This window comes from Chroicocephalus ridibundus, chromosome 5 (assembly GCF_963924245.1).
Source record: "Chroicocephalus ridibundus chromosome 5, bChrRid1.1, whole genome shotgun sequence".
Taxonomy (NCBI): Eukaryota; Metazoa; Chordata; class Aves; order Charadriiformes; family Laridae; genus Chroicocephalus; species Chroicocephalus ridibundus.
In genome coordinates, this window is record NC_086288.1 from 64,176,358 (window position 1) to 64,197,033 (window position 20,676).

The 20,676-nt window shown below is 40.3% G+C and overlaps 1 long non-coding RNA gene across 8 annotated transcripts; it reads right to left on the reverse strand.

Annotated features, from left to right (window-relative positions):
* Window positions 1-281: 281 nt before the first annotated feature.
* LOC134516754 (uncharacterized) lies at window positions 282-18,295 on the reverse strand. 8 transcript variants are annotated; one of them, XR_010071418.1, is made up of 8 exons: window positions 17,740-18,295; window positions 17,198-17,294; window positions 13,611-13,787; window positions 10,328-10,371; window positions 6,535-9,048; window positions 3,068-3,184; window positions 1,384-1,532; window positions 282-507 (listed from the first exon to the last, which is right to left on the reverse strand). It is a non-coding gene; the product is annotated as an uncharacterized LOC134516754 (long non-coding RNA). The 8 variants fall into 8 exon arrangements; XR_010071421.1 differs by lacking the exon at window positions 282-507 and having other exon boundaries at window positions 516-1,532; window positions 6,535-7,541; window positions 7,659-9,048; XR_010071422.1 differs by lacking the exon at window positions 282-507 and having other exon boundaries at window positions 516-1,532; window positions 6,535-6,633; window positions 7,447-9,048.
* Between the last annotated feature and the right edge of the window lie 2,381 nt (window positions 18,296-20,676).

Here is a 20,676-nt window from a genome sequence, read left to right on the forward strand (position 1 = left end):
ATATTTAGAATATCCACTCCTATGCCTGAATTAATACAGCAAAGTTCATATAAGACAGGGCTTACTGGGTTCTGGCCTGCTGTATGCTGTGTACGCATACACGCTGATAGTTTCTCAAAACAAATAAGTAAAACAAAAGGTATAGGAGTTCAATATTCAACAGGAACATGCTCTCAGGGTTGCAGATGCGCGTGTTGGTGGATTGTTGAAAAATGGTTCAGTTCAGAACACAAAAGCTTCACACCGTTAGTATTATACATTTAATATTGTATGACATTTTATTACAACATATCTCAAAGTTATTTACAAAGGAAGCTACCGTCTTCCAGATACCAGCAGTACCATGAGAAAACCCTAATGAATGCGTGATGAGTTCTTCATACTCTAACTTCTTTACCTATTCACAGCACAGGGAGCCAAGGACACCGGCTAAACAGTTTGAACACACAGTCCATTCATGGAATAAATTTCCTCAAAATTCAGGGAGTATGTTTAATATCCAGGGTCCTTTGGAAATAAATGTATGTGATAATATATTAAAGACAGCATGATAGGACTAAATGAAGATTCTGCAACTATTTCTATGTGTATGAGCACTTATCTTTTAAATTATATCTTTTATTACTGGTTCACATTTACATTTAGCTAACACACAGCAATCTTGTTATCAATCTTCTCACTCAAGTAGATATACCTGAACTGAAAACTCATTTTTATAATACTGGTTGTATTTTTCATAAGAATAAGATGGTATCAGGGGCAGCACCACTATTTATGCCTAGAGCCAAAGAATTAATGTTATTTTCATTTTTTCCAAAATTTTTAATATGAAAATGCCACAATCTGAAACTAGTTAGATAGCTGAAAAACTACAAAAAATTATTTGAAAGGATTGGAATATTTATCATATTATTTATCTCTTTTCCCTAGTTATGGAGAAAACTTTACAATACTTAGATAGCAAAAACAGATCAGGGGAAGAGTACAAATCAAGAAATATTTCTGCTTATGGGACCAAAACGTACTCTGCTGTGGCCGGTTTGTCTGTCAAAAAAACAACAACAAAAACAAACTAACAAAACCCAACCCAAACCAGAAATAAGGGTGAGAAAGCAAAAAGCAAAAAATGAGGCTTCCATCTTTATGGCTTTGACACTATGCTGGCTCTCACCCAAGATTTCTGTGGAACAGTGTGCGGAGGCAAAATGTTCTGCACTGCTTCTAGGACATACACTTCCCTTTGCCAAGTACGCCAGGGCTCGCTAACATACTCACACAGCCAACACATTGTCGGTGTTTAAAGTCTAATCTAAAAAAAATCCACTCACTAATTTGAAGGGAAATCGGTGTTCACGTCTTGAAGAAGATTTGAGTCAGACCTACCTCAGTTTAAATCACTGGCTCAGAGAATTCAAACATTTCCACTATGTTTAGATGGGTAAGCCACTCCCGCCAGCAGTGCCTGAAAGAGCCATTTCTCCTCCATTTCTTCCTCTCCTTTAAAATCAGTTTCTCTCACCATAGGAAACATGCTGGCAAATTGAGAAGGGCAAAGAATTATTAAGATAAGTTAGTGAAAGAAGTGGGAATAGAAATCAGGAACTCTAGGCCTAATTTGTGTGCCTGAGGCTAAAAGAGAATTATATAATATAAGGTTTCCTATGTAAGACACCCACTATTATACATTACACAAGAAAATGCCTCTCAGAAATTTTTATGGTAATGCTTTTTCCTTGGTTGGCAATGCCAAGGTATCAGCATCTTTTAAAAAATGGAATAAGAAACTACTGTATATTCCATGCATCTTAATGTTTCAATCTATATAAAGAATTCACTAAATTTATTATACTATCTACTTGATTTGAAGGGGGAGGAATTAATGAAACGCCAAAATCTAGTGAGGCATGTTTCAAAAACTTACTAAATTACTTGTTCTGTCACTGTAATGATGACATTTGAAAAGGTCTTTACTGAGCTCAGAGAACTGGTTTTTCATCACATCTTTCTGTGGGAAAAGCAAATTATTTGCTATAATCTATATTCAATATAGTCTTTCACAACTAGAAAAATAAAGTATATCAATCAAAGAATTATTTTAAAACAGAAGAATGTGACAGGAAAGATAGTCATTCCAAAATTGCTTCTAGGCATTCAGACTCAGCATAAAAATTAATCTTTAGGAGACTTTCGCACTACACTGAGAAGTTTATTTTTCTTTTGTTAGTATTAAGGTCATTTGTAAGGCCTTTGGTGTGAAGATAGGCAGGTAGGGAGTTTTCTACTGCCATCTGTTGATGAATTAGGAATAGAATTGAAGTCCACAGGAGAACAAGCTTGCTCCTTCCATCCTTTGGTGAGCAAGAGGGAATTAAGCTTGGAAAAAAGCATCAGCTTTCCTCGGGAAGCTTTTCAGGGCTCACCAGAAATGCATGCGAATTCCACATGGCATGGAAAGAAAGAAAAGGTTCTGTTTTGTGGTAGGGCTCCGCTCAAAGGTCATGCGATTGATCCCATCCTGCCACCAAAGGTGTTGCAAGGGAATGATACAGATGTGAAGGCAACTGTACAGTAAAAGAGCACTTTGCTAAAATGGAAGAGGGGAGCAGCAAAAAAAACCTAGTTCTGGTTGCTAACTTCCACTCTGATATGTCCCGAAGATTTCAGAAGTTAACCCAAAAGTACAATGGATCGAAACACGGTTTTAAATGTGCATAATGCCTCACGGATACTGTATTGCAAAAAGACGAAGAAAAAGAGAAGCATATATACTCAAACTCAATACTTGAAGGACAGTGTTTCTAGTTGAATAAGAACATCGTTGTTTGGTAGATAGTTTTTTGCAAACACACAGACTAAATATGCTTAAATCTGTGTTCATTACCAATTTTGGACAGAAATATAGTCAAGATTAGTGCTGCAATTACTTTTTTTTAAATTTTTATAGACATAACATTCTTAGTACATGATCTTTGCAGAGAATTACAAAAATAATTTCCGTATTAAAAGCTGATCTGTAAGAAAGCACAATTTCTAGCAGAAGCCTGATAGATCTACTTTTTCTGCTTACTTTTAGCAGCAAGTCTGTAACACTTTCTTCAGTATTCACTGTAAATTGATTTAACATTCATGAGCACTTCTACATTGCTGGGAAGAATGTAGTTAATTGTCCATTTCTTTATCTTTTCTAGCAAAAAAGAAAAGTAAAAGTCTTACATAAACCTTTTTAAACTTAAAATTAATTGAGACTAGTAGAAATTTGCCCCAAGTACCAGTTTAATAGCTGCAAGATAGTGGAAAAAGTTGATATCTAGCTTCAGCTGCTCATGAATAGAATGAAGCATATTGTTTCTGTTCTGCTCTCTGCTTCACTGCTGATGTGACACACATCTCCAGCCTTACTGCTTGGGAACTGGTGATTTTCAAAACTCATGGGGTGGTAACTGTTCTTATAAACAACCGGCTATTTTGTTCTTGGGACACTTTTTTGTCCCTGGTTGTCAAAGCTTTAGGAGGCTTATGGAAAACAAGTTTCACTCAGTGAAAAAAAAATATCTCAAATTAAAATGCAAGTTCACCTGCTGAAACACAAATATTTCACATCAAACACAAAGGACTCTCAATCTTGAATTTGAATAATCACTCATTCCCTACTGCAACCAGAAAACTGATCCCCTTCTAAACTGCTTATGTGAAGACTTGATCAGTAAGTAGCGCTGAGAGACCTATTCGCCTGAGAGTATCTCAGGTCTCCAGATAACACAACCCACCGACACCAAACTACGACTAGCACCAGGCAACTAAAGAAGTGACACGACAAAGGGAGATTTGCTTATCTAATACAGTTTCCTGTGATCAGAGAGACAAAACACTGGCAACAGGCTTTTCTGAACTATTGTGTTGTCCTTTTCTCTCCCATTTCCCATTTTTTCACACTGCTGTACTTGACCATCTTCTTTTCTTCAGTTTGCTACTGCTGGCAGCGCCAGTCTGGGCACGGAGCCTAAGTTAATACATTCATCGGATTATACTCTGTTCTGTGTTTCACCTTTAATGCTGGCACGTTTCTCTGGTGAGAGCAGCCTCGCTCATTGGGAAACACTGAACTAAAGGACTAAAGTGCAATTGGTGTTTTACTAATTGTTCATATAAACCAGTGGCTGATATATTCTTCTGGAGCTTTCCCCACATAGATTATTGGGTTCTTCTATGCAACGTTGATTTATTTTTCTGTGGTTTACATGTCAGTTCAGTACCTGCATTTGCGTTAACATTGCATATTAAGAGACACAGGGAAGGCATTTTATTTTTCTAGGCCTTTTAAACGGAAGTTACAGTTAGAGGTCCTTGCAAGGGCCAAGTAGAAATTTTCTTCAGATAACTCGACAGAAAGACTACAAGTAAAAGCTTTTGATTTTGAAATTCAAATGCAAAATTCTATAGTAAAATTTGATTGTTCGATTTTCTTCAGCTTTTTTCTCCATGAAGATTTTTCTTTACAAGATTTTCTGACGTTGGGTCTTTCTATGGTAGTAGCTGAATTTTCCCAGAATGTCTAATTCTTTATGTGTCTAAGAACTACGGCAGTGAACAGCCCAAATTTGGTCACATCGTGTGTGAGAGGCACACTCTTGTAACGTTTCCCTTATTTCCTCTCCCACTACCTCCACAAGACAGTAACCTTCACACTGAATGAGAATAGCTGGATGCAGCTTCCTGCATGGCTTCTCAATTGCTGGCAATTTAGTTGGCCAGATGGGGTTTCTGTGCAGAAATGTGAAGGTTAAGTGTGCTCCTGCAGAGCTCTTGGCTCCTGCTGACTCAGCAAGTGAAGGACACAATCAAATAATATAACTCCCACCTCTTTTCTCCCCTTCTTTATATCCCCTTCTATTTTCCCTCCTTCCACTCATCCAGGGCTGTGTCTGTCCTACTATTTCAGGTGACTTTCTTTTTTTTTTTTTTTTCCCAATTAGGATCTGCAGTAGCTTGAAATTAAGGGTATCTTTACCAGTCTTACCCTAAGTTCCTACAGGGAAAATGTGAAGCCACTGAGACTAAAGTGAGGCGTGAAGCTTTAGCAGACACCCGAAGCAGGAGCAGCGTGCGTAGATAATACGAAATGGTAGCACAGAGCTCTTCAGCCAGGAATGGAGGATAGTGCGGTGTCTGCATATTGTCTCTGTATGAGTAGCAGAGTGAGGCATCAGTTGGTTTCTGCTCTTACCGATACTAGGAAAGCATTAAGAGCAGGAGCGGCAGCCGAGATATAATTTTTTTCCGGAGAAGCCTTAAAAAAGACTAAGTGAGGGCAGATATTGAGGGAAATGAGATTTAAGCCCCATTATAAATGGAAATGTCTTCAAATAGGGTAATTTTGAAAATGTGCTGAGGCACCAGTCCATTTAAAAGTCATGGGAACATATTCATTAACCACATTAAAGTGAAGGAAAATCCCATAAGACACGCTTACATTTACAACTGATTGACTTCAGAATGCCTTAAATTGGCACATAGATATTTTTATAAAGAATAGACAGCTTTGGGAAACAAAACACTGAAGAAAGCCAGCCAGTCAAACAAAACAGCATATCAAGAGCAGGCTACAAGCAAGTGGGATTCTGGCCACAATACGCTTGTACCTCAAATATGAGAGTTTGGCTGTCTGACATTCTTCTTTAAAATGGAAATGTACCCTTTTTTTAGAAAGGTATGCTTTTTTCTTCGTAAATTTATGTCTTAAATCCCATGAAACAGACACAAGATGGGAATATTTTTGTCTCTAGTTTGCAAAAAGGTTTAACGAAGAAACACAGAAATCTTACTGCTGTAAAGATAAGGCAAGAGGTGGATGTTTAAAACCTTTCTTTTCCCTTTATAAAGAGCAAATTATTATTTTAAAAATAATATTTCATGACTGATTAGTCCTCAGTCAGGCCCAGAGATCAGGTTTTTTGAACCGGCAAGTGAGACATGATAGTGGCCTTGAATGGTGGTTTTGATGAGAGTGCTTGTGTGGCGAGAAAGCACTGTTACATGGGCTGTTCTCAGTCTCAGCCCTTGAATTTCCAGCATGACTGAGGATCAGTTATGATGTTTCCATTCTTCTACAGGTAATTAGTTGACATCTAATACTTCTTGCTAATTAAAAACAAAGCTATTTTCTAAAAAGCTACTATTTCTGCTTTTAAAGTACATATAACAAAAGCAGCCTAAATTATTAGTTCTAGGTCTTTCCACTGATGAATCTAACCTGAGAAAATTGACCATATTCTGTACATCGCTGATAAATAATTTTTATGTCCTATTGACAACTCTAGCAGTTTGTAGAATTTTACACCTGTCAGCAGCTGCTTGCCAAATATTTTCTTGCTATTATCACGTAACCAAATATAAATATATTTACAAATATATACATACAAGTATATGTATATATGTTAGTTAGGAATCTCTGAAATTGGGCCCAGGTAAATCAGATTATCTGGTATGACATTTCTCCATTTCCCTCAATAGGAAATTATTCTCAGGCTTACTGACCTGTGTCCCCAAGGTGGTTTCTTCCTACATGAGATATAGCATAGTGGACAAGAGGCTTGCCAGAAGTTGGAGGAAGGGTGGAAGTGTAAATGAGTTTTGCTGGAGGAAAAGGAGGGACAGAAAACATACCTAATTATGTAGCCTAATAGGTAGGTTACTTTATTGAATATAGGGTGGCTGTATGTCAAATGACTTTAAATAAGTTTTCTAACTGCTTCTATCTTTTAAGTTACATATTCCTTTGAGAAAAACGGAGAGATCCCTGGATGAAAGGAACTGACTCAGAATCACCGAATCACAGAATGGTAGGTGTTGGAAGGGACCTCTGGAGATCATCTAGTCCAACCCCCCTGCCAGAGCAGGGTCACCTAGAGCAGGTTGCACAGGAACACGTCCAGACAGGTTTGGAATGTCTCCAGAGATGGAGACTCCACCACCTCTCTGGGCAGCCTGTGCCAGTGCTCTGCCACCCTCAAAGAAGTTCCTTCTCATGTTTAGGTGGAACTTCCTATGTTCGAGTTTGTGCCCCTTATCTCAGGTCTACTCTTACACAGATAGATGTTCCAACCTAACCTAACCCCAGTAAAATTATCGAAGGCAATTTAATGGGTCATCCAAACGTTTGTTTCCAGAAAAATATTTACATGTCATTACATCTACATTGCCTCTCTGGACTTGACCCTTTCTAATTCCTTTCATGGAATCCATTTCACATCCAAATCTTCTATCTTTCAAGTCTTTCCACTAAATTACATTCCATCTGTGAAGCCTATAAAGCCTTAATCATGCCTTCTAACAAATGTTATCACACTTATATAGCAAAAGACGCCCAGAGAGGAGACTAGAACATTTGGGAACTTTTACCATCTGTGCATCTCCGGCTTATGCTTATTCAAGAGTCCTTCCCCTTACCCCAGTTCCTTCTCCTCCAAAGTGTTGTATAGCTGAATTCATTTCCTTTTGCGGAGACAGGGAACTTTGCTGTCCTCTGCCTACAACAGAAACTACTATATGCCACACAAATATATTAGAAAGGCATTATTAGGGTTAAAAGATTAAATGCTTATTTCATAGTTAGAAAATTATCAAAATGTAGTTAGAGGTGAAATCATAGTTCCACTCACTTGTACTTGTGCCGTCTGACATAGTCTTTCATTAGAGTCATATTTTTTCCCCTCAAGGCCCCTACTTTCTTCATTGTACAGAACTGACCTTCTCTGAAGTGGAGGAAAACAATGTTTCATAGTGTTAGAACATTGTACTTTAAAGCTGGGGACTGAAACTTCCGTCATGGATTTCCCCCATGATATTAAGTCACAGAACAAAACATTTTGCATGTGATTTTGTCTATTTCTGAGCTCTTACCTGAAATCCTGAGGCTGATTTGCAGAACAGTGAGCATCCCCAGACATACCTTATGTCAGTGAAAGTTTTGGTTTGCACATGTAAAAGCTATGTATTTCTAAGCACTCCCCAAAATATGGACCTAAAAGGCTCAAATTAGATAACCTAAATCTGTGCATATTTTTGACCCACACCCTTCCCATTTGTAATACTGGAATCACAGTAACCCCCAGTATAATACAGTTCTTTACAAATTAAATAACACTTTTGAATATTTTAGACAATGTAGTAGTGTACATCATAAAAAAATCCATTTAATAATTATGTGTCTGGGATGTTATTTGAACAATGTGCAGTAAATAAGGTCTTGAGACAAACACTGAACGTGGAAAAAAAAAAATATTAAATAATTTCTTATTAACTGCAACCTTACACATTTGTTCTGTGCAATTAAATAAAAATGTGGTTTTAATTTATTAATATGTATTTGTTTAATTGTTTATTTATTATGTGTTTGTTCATTTGTGTTTAATTTATTTATTTACTTACTTACTTATTTGATTCCAAATTGAAATCCAGTGGAGAAAGAGTATGTAAACATGTAATTGGATTGCAATCAAACATTGCAATGGATGATGCAGCGGCATCTGAATTAAGGGTCTGCTGACAGTATTATTCTGATATTTTCTAACTTCTGAGTGTTTGATCTGGCAATATGAATAATGTTCTTGATGATAGTTCGGGGCGGGGGGAGTGTTATATCATTTTTTTTGCTATATCGTTTCCCAGCCAAAACCCAATCAAACAAACTGAAAACGGAACGTGTTTAATGATATGCTATCTTAGTGATGCTTACGTGCTTGTTCATTAGGACTGTATCATTTTGATCTGCTGAATAAGCCTTTGCTATTTGAACAAGAACTAAACATCTACAATGTTACCATTGTTTATGGACAGCATGAATGGGATAATTTTATAGTAAATTTCACAGTTATCTTTTTACATCATTGATACTTAGGACAGTCAATAAAGTTCCTTCATCCTTTTCTTTCTATTTCGATCTAACTTTCATCCCTCTGTGTTCAAATACAGCAGCTTCCTGCTCCACATTGTTACGTCCCAAAAGAGAGGTCACATAATACTGGAGGAAAGTAGATTCTGGGCAAAGAGCTGAAATTGTCAAGAAAGTATTAGTCAGCCACATGTTGCGCTACACTCAGTGTGAATGAAATCTTTCAGGAATTTATCTTTTAAAATGTAAAGTCCTTACCAAGCTTATGCAAAATTCAGTTTTTTAGTTGATTGCAACTTGAGCAAATTTGGGGGGAAGAATTTTAATATTCAGACAAAATACAAAAGCTAGCCTCTTGAAAGCTCAAGTTCATAGTGAAATGTATGAAAGTGCTGAAATAATTTAGATTGTCTATAAATCTCACCATTGGTAAAATTATCTTGCTTCTTTATCAGGTATCATTGAGCCAACCTGATTTTTTAAAAAATCTAACTATAGCTTCAGACATGGAAAGAAGTTATGTGCTAAAGCTCAGTAAAGTAATAAACAACTGAAAAAAAAAAGAGATATGTTATTTGAAGTGTCATGAAGTCATAATAGCTGATGTTATCCTTACTTATAACTTTCAGAGTAGTAATAATACCAAGTTAAGTCAATAACTTCTTCCAAGAATGACACATTGGATGAAAACTAGAAAACTTTTCTTCTCGTTACTTTGTGATCATGAACTCTTTGGAACTGTAGTCAATTAAATGTATCCTCTTTAAACCACACTACGAGTCATGTATCTCCCTTGAGAAAAAAAAAATTAAAAAAAATAGAAGCTTAGCACAAAAATGCCAAAATGTTTTTAAAAGAAAAACGAAGGTTAATAAATAAAAGGTAAATTTAAAAGTAGGTTCACCTGGCTGTGCTGCTGCATAGTTTTAAAATGAAAATTGGAACTCCCTCAGCTTTCTGAAATCTGCTTTTTCTCATTTCTCCCTTATAACATTTGAATTGTATTTGTTGATAAAATTAAAAAAAAACCAAACAAACACAATAAACCACTTCCTTATCTTCACCCCCTCACAATTCTATTCCTAATCTTCTCTTTCTGATCTATCTCTCTAAGCTTCTCTAAGGTACTTGACAGAAGAATCTTCATGGAAGAATATATTCTAATATCCAGATTTTGCTTGTTCATCAAGGACTTGTATATACGTCGGTACTTTCTGTATATTCAGCCTGATAACATCTCATAACTGGTAACATCCCTCTTCATTCAGATTGACCTTTGACATTCTGGACAGCTGTGTTCTTGTAAAATGCCAAACCCATGCATGTTTTCAGTTTCTTTTCACCTAGTTCTCCATCTATGCACTATTCAACTCTTTGAAGGTGCCACGCTCCTTTTGGTCAAATATAGACTCTTTTCTCCTGGAATGAACTACCTACCTTTTCACGCTCATTCTCCGTCTTTTAATATGAAGCATTCAGACCTGCAAAATAACGAACTTGGACATGAATGATGTAGACGATATGTAATACAAGACAGACACACAAACATGCAGTAGCAAAATAGCAGAATGTGTAAATAGTCTATCACCTTGTAGACTTGAATGAAATGCCAAACCTTTAGATCTTAGTCAGAGAACTGCTAAGAAAGCAACAGCTTCACTTTTACAGAACATGTTATAAGTAAGCAAAAATAGAGTATATTTATAATTATTCAACTAGAGATACCCAAATAAATTATACATTGTTCCAGCTTTCAACAAGGATGGTGATGTTGAAATGAGGAAATTGATTAATGAAAGTAAAGGTGTGGAAGAAGAATTATCACATCTGAAATAAAATTAATTCAAAAACTACAAAATACTCAAATCAAAGACTCTTCTAACCTTCACTGCAGAATCCTGAAGTAATTAATACATACATCTGAAGGGTCTAGAACAAGGATTCTTAATAAGTGTATCGGGATGAGCATTTACAGAAAATAGCAAATGGCCTGCCTACCTTTGAGATGGGAAGCTGAAGGGAGGAAACAAATAGCTCTCTCAATGTGATTTTTAGATGGTTTTAGAACACAAAGCTTCAGAGCAAATTTTGAAGCAAAGAATGAGTAATGGCACAGAAGTACAAAGCAAACTTAATAAAATCTATCTAGAGGTTTCAAAGAGTAGATGATACCGTTTACTTGATATCTTTCTTTAATAATTTATCTTCTAAGCCAAGCAAGTGGAGAAGATCTCACGTATCTGGATTTCAAAACAATTTTTGACACTATCTGATAGGAAAAGTATTAGTTAAGATTGAGAAGATAAAGAATTGACTAACGAGGAGAGAACAACAGATTGTGTTAGGTGTTTGCATCGTTACATGGTAACTGTTAAGGGGTTCTTTGTGGGGAGTCTTGCAATAGACCTTTTTGATGCTTAAAGACTAGATCACAAAAACTTGGAGCACGCTGCTGACATTTGCTGGTAAAACAAGTCTGAGAATCATCAAAATGGTAACAACGTACAGGAAGAATCAGATGACCTTGATGACTTCTATAACAGAAATGGAATTAAACTTAATAGTACAAAAAGCAATGTAATAAGATTTTCTGCTATAAACTGTGAGTTCATCAGCTGGAACTGACAGAGAAAAAGAAAGATCCAGCCAATCTACTGAAGAAGGACTATCAGCCACCAAAGCATGCTGTAGCTATGAAAACTCTAATATGGAGTATTAGACAAGGTATTTCTGGGAAAGAAAGGAATGTTTAATGCTATTACATCAGGTAGCATACACCTTCATGATGGAAATAATGAAAAATTCCTGTTCTCCGTATTAAAGAAATAGTCACTGAAAGATTCACTAAAAATGGAGTGGAGGTGAAGGGGAAGTCTGTCAGCATGATGTCAGGAATGCAGAACCTAATTCATGAGAGGAAATTGAAAAATCTTGTATTATTTTGCAAACAAAACTAAGATGGGAGAAATGCTCTCCGTAAACACATGAATGGGTAAAAAGAGCCTGCGGATGTTTATAGCGATGTATTGAACTTCAAGATCAATACCAACATAAGAATTTTTTATATATATATATAAAAAAATGAGGTTTTATAGAACATGAATGCTTGCAGTAGTGGGGGATAGGACTCGGCATCCAGTGGTCCACTGCCTGTTTATTCCGAGTCACAAACATGATCTCTGCGGTCAGGCAAAATAACATTTACACCACAAGTGGTTTAATGGCATTTATTGTCATTAAAATGCAGATCATTTTCTTCTCCACTCATCTGCTTAAGGTCTACATGAATGCTTTAAACATCATTCACTCACTAGGTGCCTAATGCAAAGCTTATTTAGTCAAAGTACTTCCATTGACTTTTGTATGCTTTGGATTAGTTTCTATATCCTTACCCATCAACCAGCTGCTGCAGGCTTCCAGTTTTATCACAATATTCGACTGCTTTTCTCTTTTCCCCATCATCTTAAAAGGCAAAGAAAGAGGTATACGTTGGTTTGCCCTGTCTGTTCTTTAATGTGCTTAGATTGCAGTTATTTCCTGCTGAGCTCTGGATGAGGTTTAGTTTGTTGAAGAGCAACTTTTTAATCATCTCACAGAATGAATGAACTGGAAGATATGTCAGGCTTCTATCAGAAGATGAAAAATGTGGAAACTTATCAGTACCTCTCTTCCTCTAGTTATATTGTAGGTCATAAAAACACACTCTGTGCAGTACTTATTACTCTTATAAAGGAAGCTAAAAATGTAATTATGTGAAGGATGATTACCAAAAAACTTTGCAAAACAGTTAAAGCAGGCATAAAAGTATGGCTGCCTGGGCATGGCAAAAAGTGCAAAGGAGGCAGCGGGAGAACAAATAATTTCAAAGACTACAGCCCCTTAACTCTTATTTTGGAGAATTAAGGTAGCAGTGCAAAACATTTCAGAAGCAAAGCTGATCAGGGTTGTACCAGCATATAGATCAGTGTTTAACAGCCAAAAATACAGGTGGCTACTGGATGGATTTGGCTTTACTTTTTTCCCATTGGTGCTTACAGGATCCTGTTTCAGGGTGGTATAAGCAGGGCCTTCCCCAGGCTCTAATTCTCATTTTGGCTAAATCTCAAAGCTCTTCACTAGGCCTGTTACAGGCAGTTACAGGCATGGATATATATGTTTATGTTTTAATCTAGTTCAGGGAAGGGTGCAAGGGACTCCACCTCTTCAGACCTGCTTTTTTTTGGTCACCTGTAACAGTAGATGGTAGCAGGTGAATAGCCCTTACTTTTTTTCAATGAATAGTCATTATGCCTCTGTTAGGGTCAAACAAAGGATTAAGGAAAAAATGGTGTGCTTCTGCACTGTACAGCTAAATAACTGTTATAACAATATGACCTCTATGGGTTCTAATACTGCACTTTTCTTATGAAAAGAAATAGCAAGTCTAACAGAAAATATCCAGTAAAGCAGTTTTAATCATTGCAGCACAAGGACAAATAGACTGTCCGATAAGCAATCAACAGCTTGGTCCTATTGTAAATTACTTTCTTTTCCACCATATTTATTTCCCTAATTCATAACAACTGTGTATTTATACAACCCTTATTTCAGCCGAGAGCAATGACTATTTATGATAAAGTAGACAGAAACATTGAAGCACCCAAATAATCAGTGAGTATATGTGTAGACTTAAAAATTACATTTTAGGTATAGCCAATAACATATATTGGCGTTAACTTACAGAAGGGAATAGAGCACCACAGAATTCAATTATCCATAACAGCATTCAGATTTTAATATCAAAGATTCTTCCTCTGAACGCTGCAGAGTTGCCATCTTTCTTGGATATTTCCTCTTCTACTCAACAGGCAGCCGACACAGTAGATTCATGAAGACATCACAGATCTTTTATTCTATCCTGAAATATATTAATAATAAATTAAAGCTGCACAGGATGCACTAGGAATATCAGACAAAAGATTTTAGGATCTGGTGATTCTCATTTAAACATGAAAGAAAACTTTAACTCACAGCAAAGAAACTTGCAGCATCATAAAAAAAAAAAGAAACCCACACAAAAAAACCCACCACAAAAAAACCACCAAATGTAGCACGTAGAAATGAAAAAAAAATATTAGGTTGAGAAGCCTTCAAGAGTGTGTGAAGGCAGAATGGTTTTAGAAAATCTGTGTACTCAGTTCTGTATATAAGGGATAGCTGACAGAAATAAGTGGGAGCAGGAGCTGAGAATAACTGTATTTCAATATATCTGTAACACTTTAGTATATTTTACTGCTATCCATCAAATTTCATGATACGAGACTTTCCTTTGTAGTTCTCTGGAACACAAACTTGTTTTAAACTCTCTTCAGAATGAGCTTGTTTGACTTTCCAGCAGTCCATCAAATAAAGCGGAAATTATTGCCATTTATTAAAAAACAAATATTGAGGTAAATCCAGACTATATTAAAAAAAATATAGAAGTGCAAAACTGTGGTCTGGCGAACTTCATCTGGAAAGATGCATTGTAAGTGGCTTGCTGGGTGACTGAGCAGGGACCTTAAGTGGGCTTACTATTGATATCAACCTTGGGAACATTATATCAAAAAATCCTACATTATTTCCAAAAGTAACTGGTGTTCTCTGCTAGTGAATCCATATGCATATCAACCGTACCCATTTAATATTTTCAGTGACAATGAATACATTTTTCTTTCTTTGTCAGTGCTACCTGGTTCTCATACATTTCATTTAAATTAAATCCACCTTTAATTATCTCCCCTGAATGTCTCATTGTATCTCTTTATGTAGAATATATACTAATGATTCATAATTTCCCTCTATTTTTGATGGGAATTCATCCAAACTCACTTTAAATGCTTTTTTTTCCTCCTATAGTTTAGTTCTCATCTAGAGAAATTGAACAATAGTTCAATTAAAAAATAAATCTATAAAATAAAGGGGCTGGATGCAGCACTCATTTATATCCCTGCAAATCCAGGAAAGCCAGCAGTTGCCTATGAAGCATAAATCTAAGCAAAATCTGCCTTCCCTCATGACAATTCATATGCTTTTTTAAGACCTTTCATTAATTTTTCCTTCTGATTTTAAACATAATTTGTCTGTCATTTCTACATGATTTTGAATGGTTAGATTTTTTGTCAGCATCTGAAAAAATCCCACTCTGTCTGTAAAAGACCTTTCATGACATTCCATAGAATAATAATTAAAACCTCAAACTCAATCATTGTGATTTGGAAGGAACATATATACACTGCAAAAATCCTAGTAAACAGAATCACAGCCACTTTTGCTAAATGTTACTTTTCATCATTCTTTATAAATGTGAGAACTCAGAAATGCTGATGGAATCACGCCTATGCAGGAACCCTTTATTTTGAACAGACCTCAAATATTACTTTAAGAATGAGCAATTATAATCATGTGAGATTTAACCACTGTTATCCAACACAGATTATTTTTGCTGTCAGCAACTTTTATGGTGCATTATCTGGTTCAAAATTCTCACAGAGAGTAAAAGAGAGAGGATTTAAACTAACTGGTTCTATGCTTAGCTGCCATCCCGTTAAATAAGCACGGATGCAGTTGTTATCTGCTTAAAAGTAAACCTGTGGTTTCCTTATTTAAACTCGTAAGTTTTAATGTCCATCAGAAAGGCTGTTGCTGCAATGAATAATTTAATCACTTCTGACTATTATGTGCTACTACATAGCAAGCAGATTTGCAAAGCTGTGAAAGACACCGGGCAAGTGTCAGCACCCCCTATAATTCAGGCGACCTCCCAGTATATTCACTGCCACCAGCTCAAGGAGCTCAGAAGCGGCCGGGGGGAGGCTGTGGTAGGGAAGGGAGGTGAAGAGATCACGGCAGAATTGCACCAGATCAGCACGACACTTCAGCAAGATGAAAGGTCAACGAGGGCTTAGTGCTGCTGCGGTGTCATTTCAGCTCTTTGTCCCTTGGTGGAGTTCTTGAGTTAGTTTCTCCCTCCCGTCAAATGGCTTTAACTGCTTTATGTGGGGTTTTTGTCCTTGTTTTTCCCCTGCTTTCGAATTTGCTGTCATGTTTACTGTATTTAACCTTTTCCTCGTATTATTATGAATATGTTACTTTTAAGCCCACCGAATATTTTATTTTTTTTCCTTCGGGAGCTTCTTCATTTGTGTGCGCGCGTGTGTGCACGCAAATAGTAATAGGTAATATGTATTTGTTAATGTACAGAGTGGTACAGATATTTAAATAATCTGTCTCTCTTTAACCCGAGATGGATTCCCACTGCAGATCCCAGACGTAATTTTCCAGCGAGAGCCACCGACATTCCTAAACTGCCAAAAAACAAGTTGCCGTGGGCTGAAAAGCGCCAACTGCGGCCGCGAGTTGGGACGCCGGCGGCAGAAACCGGACTCCGCCAAGAAATGCAGATAAACTAGCCATTAATTGCATCTGCATATTTAAGCCATGACCCCTGTCTTTCCAATCAACAGCTACAACAACGACAACAAAGCCCCGCTGCAGAGCATCGGGAAGGGAGCTTCGGGGCGGGGGGGGCGCAGGGGAGCTGGGAAGCTCCCAGGCTGCTTTAGGATTCCCCCACGTACAGCAGCCTGCGAATGTCAGCAAGACGGATTCCTTCCCACACGCGAGATGCCGCCTCGGTGGCCTTATCAGATGTTCCCTTTAAGGACACAAGCTCTTATTTCCCCTCCGTGTATCTCCAGCATCTCGGGCTATTTTATTTATTACAGCCGATTACATCCGTGATCCCGCTTCCCCACTTGATCTCGCCGGATCAGGAGGACAAACGCCGCGCCGTGTCTGAGCGCGTGTGGGCGTCTGTGTGCAGCTGGGGGGGGGCGGGGGAGCCGGGCAGGGAGAAGGCGGGGGGGGGGAGTTACACTGCGCAACAGATTTGACCAAAAGGGCTAAACCTCCCCCGCCCGACACAGCTGGGCTTGTTCCTACCGACACCCAAACAGCTGGGCGAGCACTGGCCGCGGGGCCGGGGTGGCGGCGGCAGTCGTTCCCCGTTGCCCCCACCTCCCCGCGCAAACGGGCGGGATGGGAGGCGGGGGGGAGGGACGACACACACGGTCAGTACAGCCCCATCCGTCCCGTCCCGTCCCCCGTCCCCCCCCGCGGCAGCCGGGGCACGTGGAGCGGGAGCAGCGCTGCCATCCACCATGCAGCGCACGTCGGGCCCATTTCCCACGCCGGCCGCCTGCCCTGGGGGAGGAGAGGAGGAGGAGGAGGAGGAGGGGGGGGGGGGGGGAGGAAGGGGGAATGGTAGGAAAAGGGGGGGGCCGTTACCTCTGATCCGAAATAGGAACCAATCCACTGTGAAGGACGCAGCGCTCCCGAGCAGGAAAGACATTGCACATTCAGAGGGAGATTGCATGTGAAGACACTGCAAAAAAAAAAAAAAAAAAAGAGGGGGGGGCGCCGGGGGGCGCAGACCGCATGTGAAAGGCGTAGTGTGTGTAAGAGAGGCCAGGGAGGGTAGGAAGGGAAGGGGGGAGCGATTGCACATGGCAAGAGAAAGAAATCACTCATTCGCCTGAAAGAGGCTCTCGCAAAGCAGACCGTGGTAGGAGTAGACATGGGAGACAACGGGGAAGGAGACTCAGACAAGAGGCGAGGTGTCCATGCCGTGCAACAGCCCAGAATCCGATTAAAGTTTATGGCGGGGAGGTTAAAAGCGCTTTCATTCCGCCCCTCCCCTGGCGAATACATTAAGTTTCCTGGCTGCGTTTAAAAGCACAAAGGGAAGGGAACAGCGGGAGCTTCGGGTTGCAATTGTACTGCCAGTGCAGGGAGCCAGTGTAATGCAGTATGCTGGTATTCCTACGTACTGGTATGTCTGGATCCTACACTGTGGGCAAAATTTCCTCCTCTCGAAGCTCCAGAACAGCGAGGGGGAATTTTGATAAATTCAAGTTGCTTGGCAAATATAATAGGGATTTGGTATTAATCCTACTTAACCCGCTGCGAAGATGCTGAGCTCCCGAGCCCCCCTCCTCCGTCCGGGACTGCGGCGGTGAACACTGAGCCTGCGCCGAGCCGGGCTTTCTCGCTGATGCTGCAGATATAAAGCCGAGTGTCTCCGGCATTGGCGGGGGAGGGTTTTCGTGTTCTGGAGAAGCCGGGAGAGCGGCCGGGGCCGGGGCCGCTGCCGCTGGAGGAGCAGCCCTGCGGAGCGGGGAGCGGTCACTCGCTCCCCAGCGCCGATTCCACGCGGCGTGACTCTGCCCCTCTTGTGCCTCTGGACTCCCCGAGGACAGAGGTGGCAACCTGCCCTCCCTCCCGGGCTCGCTCACCGCCCCAAATGACAAAGACGCTCTGTGACCGTTGCTTTGAACCACCTCAACACATCCGGCCGCTTGTCGCTCGAACGTGTCAGCGCGGTGAAAACACGAGACATTTCTCTTACATTCGTCCGCATGCGTCTTTATTCAAAATAACCGTTTAACACGAGGAATGCACACACGCACACACAGAACCCGCAACAACTTGTTTTCCCACATGTGTTCGCAGGAGGAGAGAGAGCAGCTGGATTCCTGCCACCGCCCCCCCCCCCCCCCCCCGCTGCGCGCACACACACACACGCACTCACACACACGCCAGTTCTCTTCCCAGTGGTTGCCCCATGCTCGCCCAGGTCCTCCCTCTCCTGCCAGCCTAGCGGAGTCTCCCTCTTTTCCCTCCGGGATCCGAGTGGAAAGGACGGGTACAGGACCAGGCATCACCCGGGGCGCAGGGGCAGGGGCACGCAAACGCCACAGGCGGTTAAACGGCACAAAGGCAAAAGGAGAAGCGAACTAGGGACGCCAGAATAAACAAAGTTGAGCGGCGAGCTTTAACGTTAAAGTTTATTTCCCACTTACCCAGGTAGGTGACGCTACATTTTCGCAATCATCGAAGCAGCAAGTCTCCGTTCGGAAATAAATCTGTTACTTCTTACATGTGTTTATTCTACTAACCCCCTCGCCCCCTTCCTGATCATCTTCTCCGAGGGATTTTTTTTTTCTTTCTTTCTCCTAGGAAACCCACAAACACGCTGAAAAGACACATTCAAATGATGGTAATAGGAAGAACATGAACACAAAGACCAAAAGGCTCGAACAGCAGTGGGAAACAGGACGAAAGTCCGAGCTCTAAGGCAGCCCCCGTTCCGCCCTGGAGTTCTATGCAGTTACAGCGACTGCAGCTATTTCACAGAAGCTCCAACACGCCAGGGGAAGGTGGGAATCTGTGCGAAACGAGTTTTCTTACCAGCGTGATTACGCAAAATGCAGAGCCCCCGAACATGCACCAGCTCTGCCTAAAAGAAAGGCGAATAAACATTTGCTTTAAAAATCGTTGCTCGGTTCACAGTCTACAGCGGAGGTGGGGAGGGAAAGGGTAGGAGAGAATCACTACGGATCACGGGTTTGAGAAGGCAACAGCGGCAACACTCGGGCGTGTAATGAGGCTGGGTTTTGAGGACTGAACTGGTGTTTTGTGACGAGCAGCTATCCCACTTGCAGCACTAGCAGCAGCAGAGAGAGGGTAAGGCTGGGCTTTCTGGAGTGCAGCGCTTGACTCGTCCTCCCTCCTCCTCCTCCTCCTCCCTCCTCCCCCCCTTCCCTCCCTCCCTCACTCTCGCTCTCTCTCTTTGCTCTCCCTCTTTCTCTCTCTCCCTCTCTCTTTCTGTGTGTATGTAGCGCAGGCGGCTCTGCTGCTGCAGCGTCAGGGAAGAGCTACCGAGAGAGGCTTCAGCAGCTCCCACCACTTTGGGCAAACTTGCCGGTTTACTGCTTCTTCTTCTTCTTCTTTTTTTTTTTTTCCCTTCCGAGTGGGAAGCTTCTCAGTTGCCATTCAACATTTTAAAGCACAAGCCGCTCTGCCGTGAAAGCGCCTGAGCCACACTTCTCTGAAAGACACAGGAGGGAATACACAATTGCAGATTTCACCCACCGTGGCGGTGCAGATCACAGGAAACAACTGACTGATATCATTTTATTTGCAAATAGAACTCTGTATTTTTGTTATTTTTTTTTTTTTTAGCCGCGTCGCGGATCTTTTCCCCTCCCCTTTGCCATTCCGCTTATATGGATGTAATTCAGAATCTGTGTTAATTCACGTGGGGGATCCAGTTACATCTTGTTCCGCTCCGGGTCTATTTACGAGAGACCAATAATCGCCTTTGGACACATAGTTTTGTTGCTAACCTTTGAACTGAAAGGATCAAGTTCAGATCTGGTTACCTGCATTGGGACGGGAAGGAAGAGGAGAGAGAGAGAGAGAGAGAGAGAGGAGAGAGAGGAGAGACTGCAATCTCATTTGTGAATCGCTCTCAGTGCTGCAGATCCAGATTGCTATAACACATGCAGTGCAAATGCAGGTAAGGCACACACACAAACTGCGGATGCAAAAACAAACTTGGGACTGTTGTGTGTGTATGCTCATATCTCCAGCCTTGCAAATTCTGGGCAAACGGCTTCTGCAGTTTCTGTATCGTTGCTTTGTGACTAATGACCTTGCGCAGAGTTGTTAAAAAAAAATCCTCTCCGGAGAAAGAGCTGAACATTTTAGGCGATCTCTGAAGATGGATTTGGGTGCTTTTCTGCCAACCAGAGGGGATATTCTGTGGACTGCTCTGTAATACACGGGGTTCTTCTCCTATCAGCTGTGCGGCTACCGACATTGTTGGGATTTTTATTTTTTTTCTTTACATTTTTATTTTTTTAAATAACTGCCCATTGCTAAGAGGATTTGGAGTTTTCCCGGACACAAGCCCTTTGAATAAA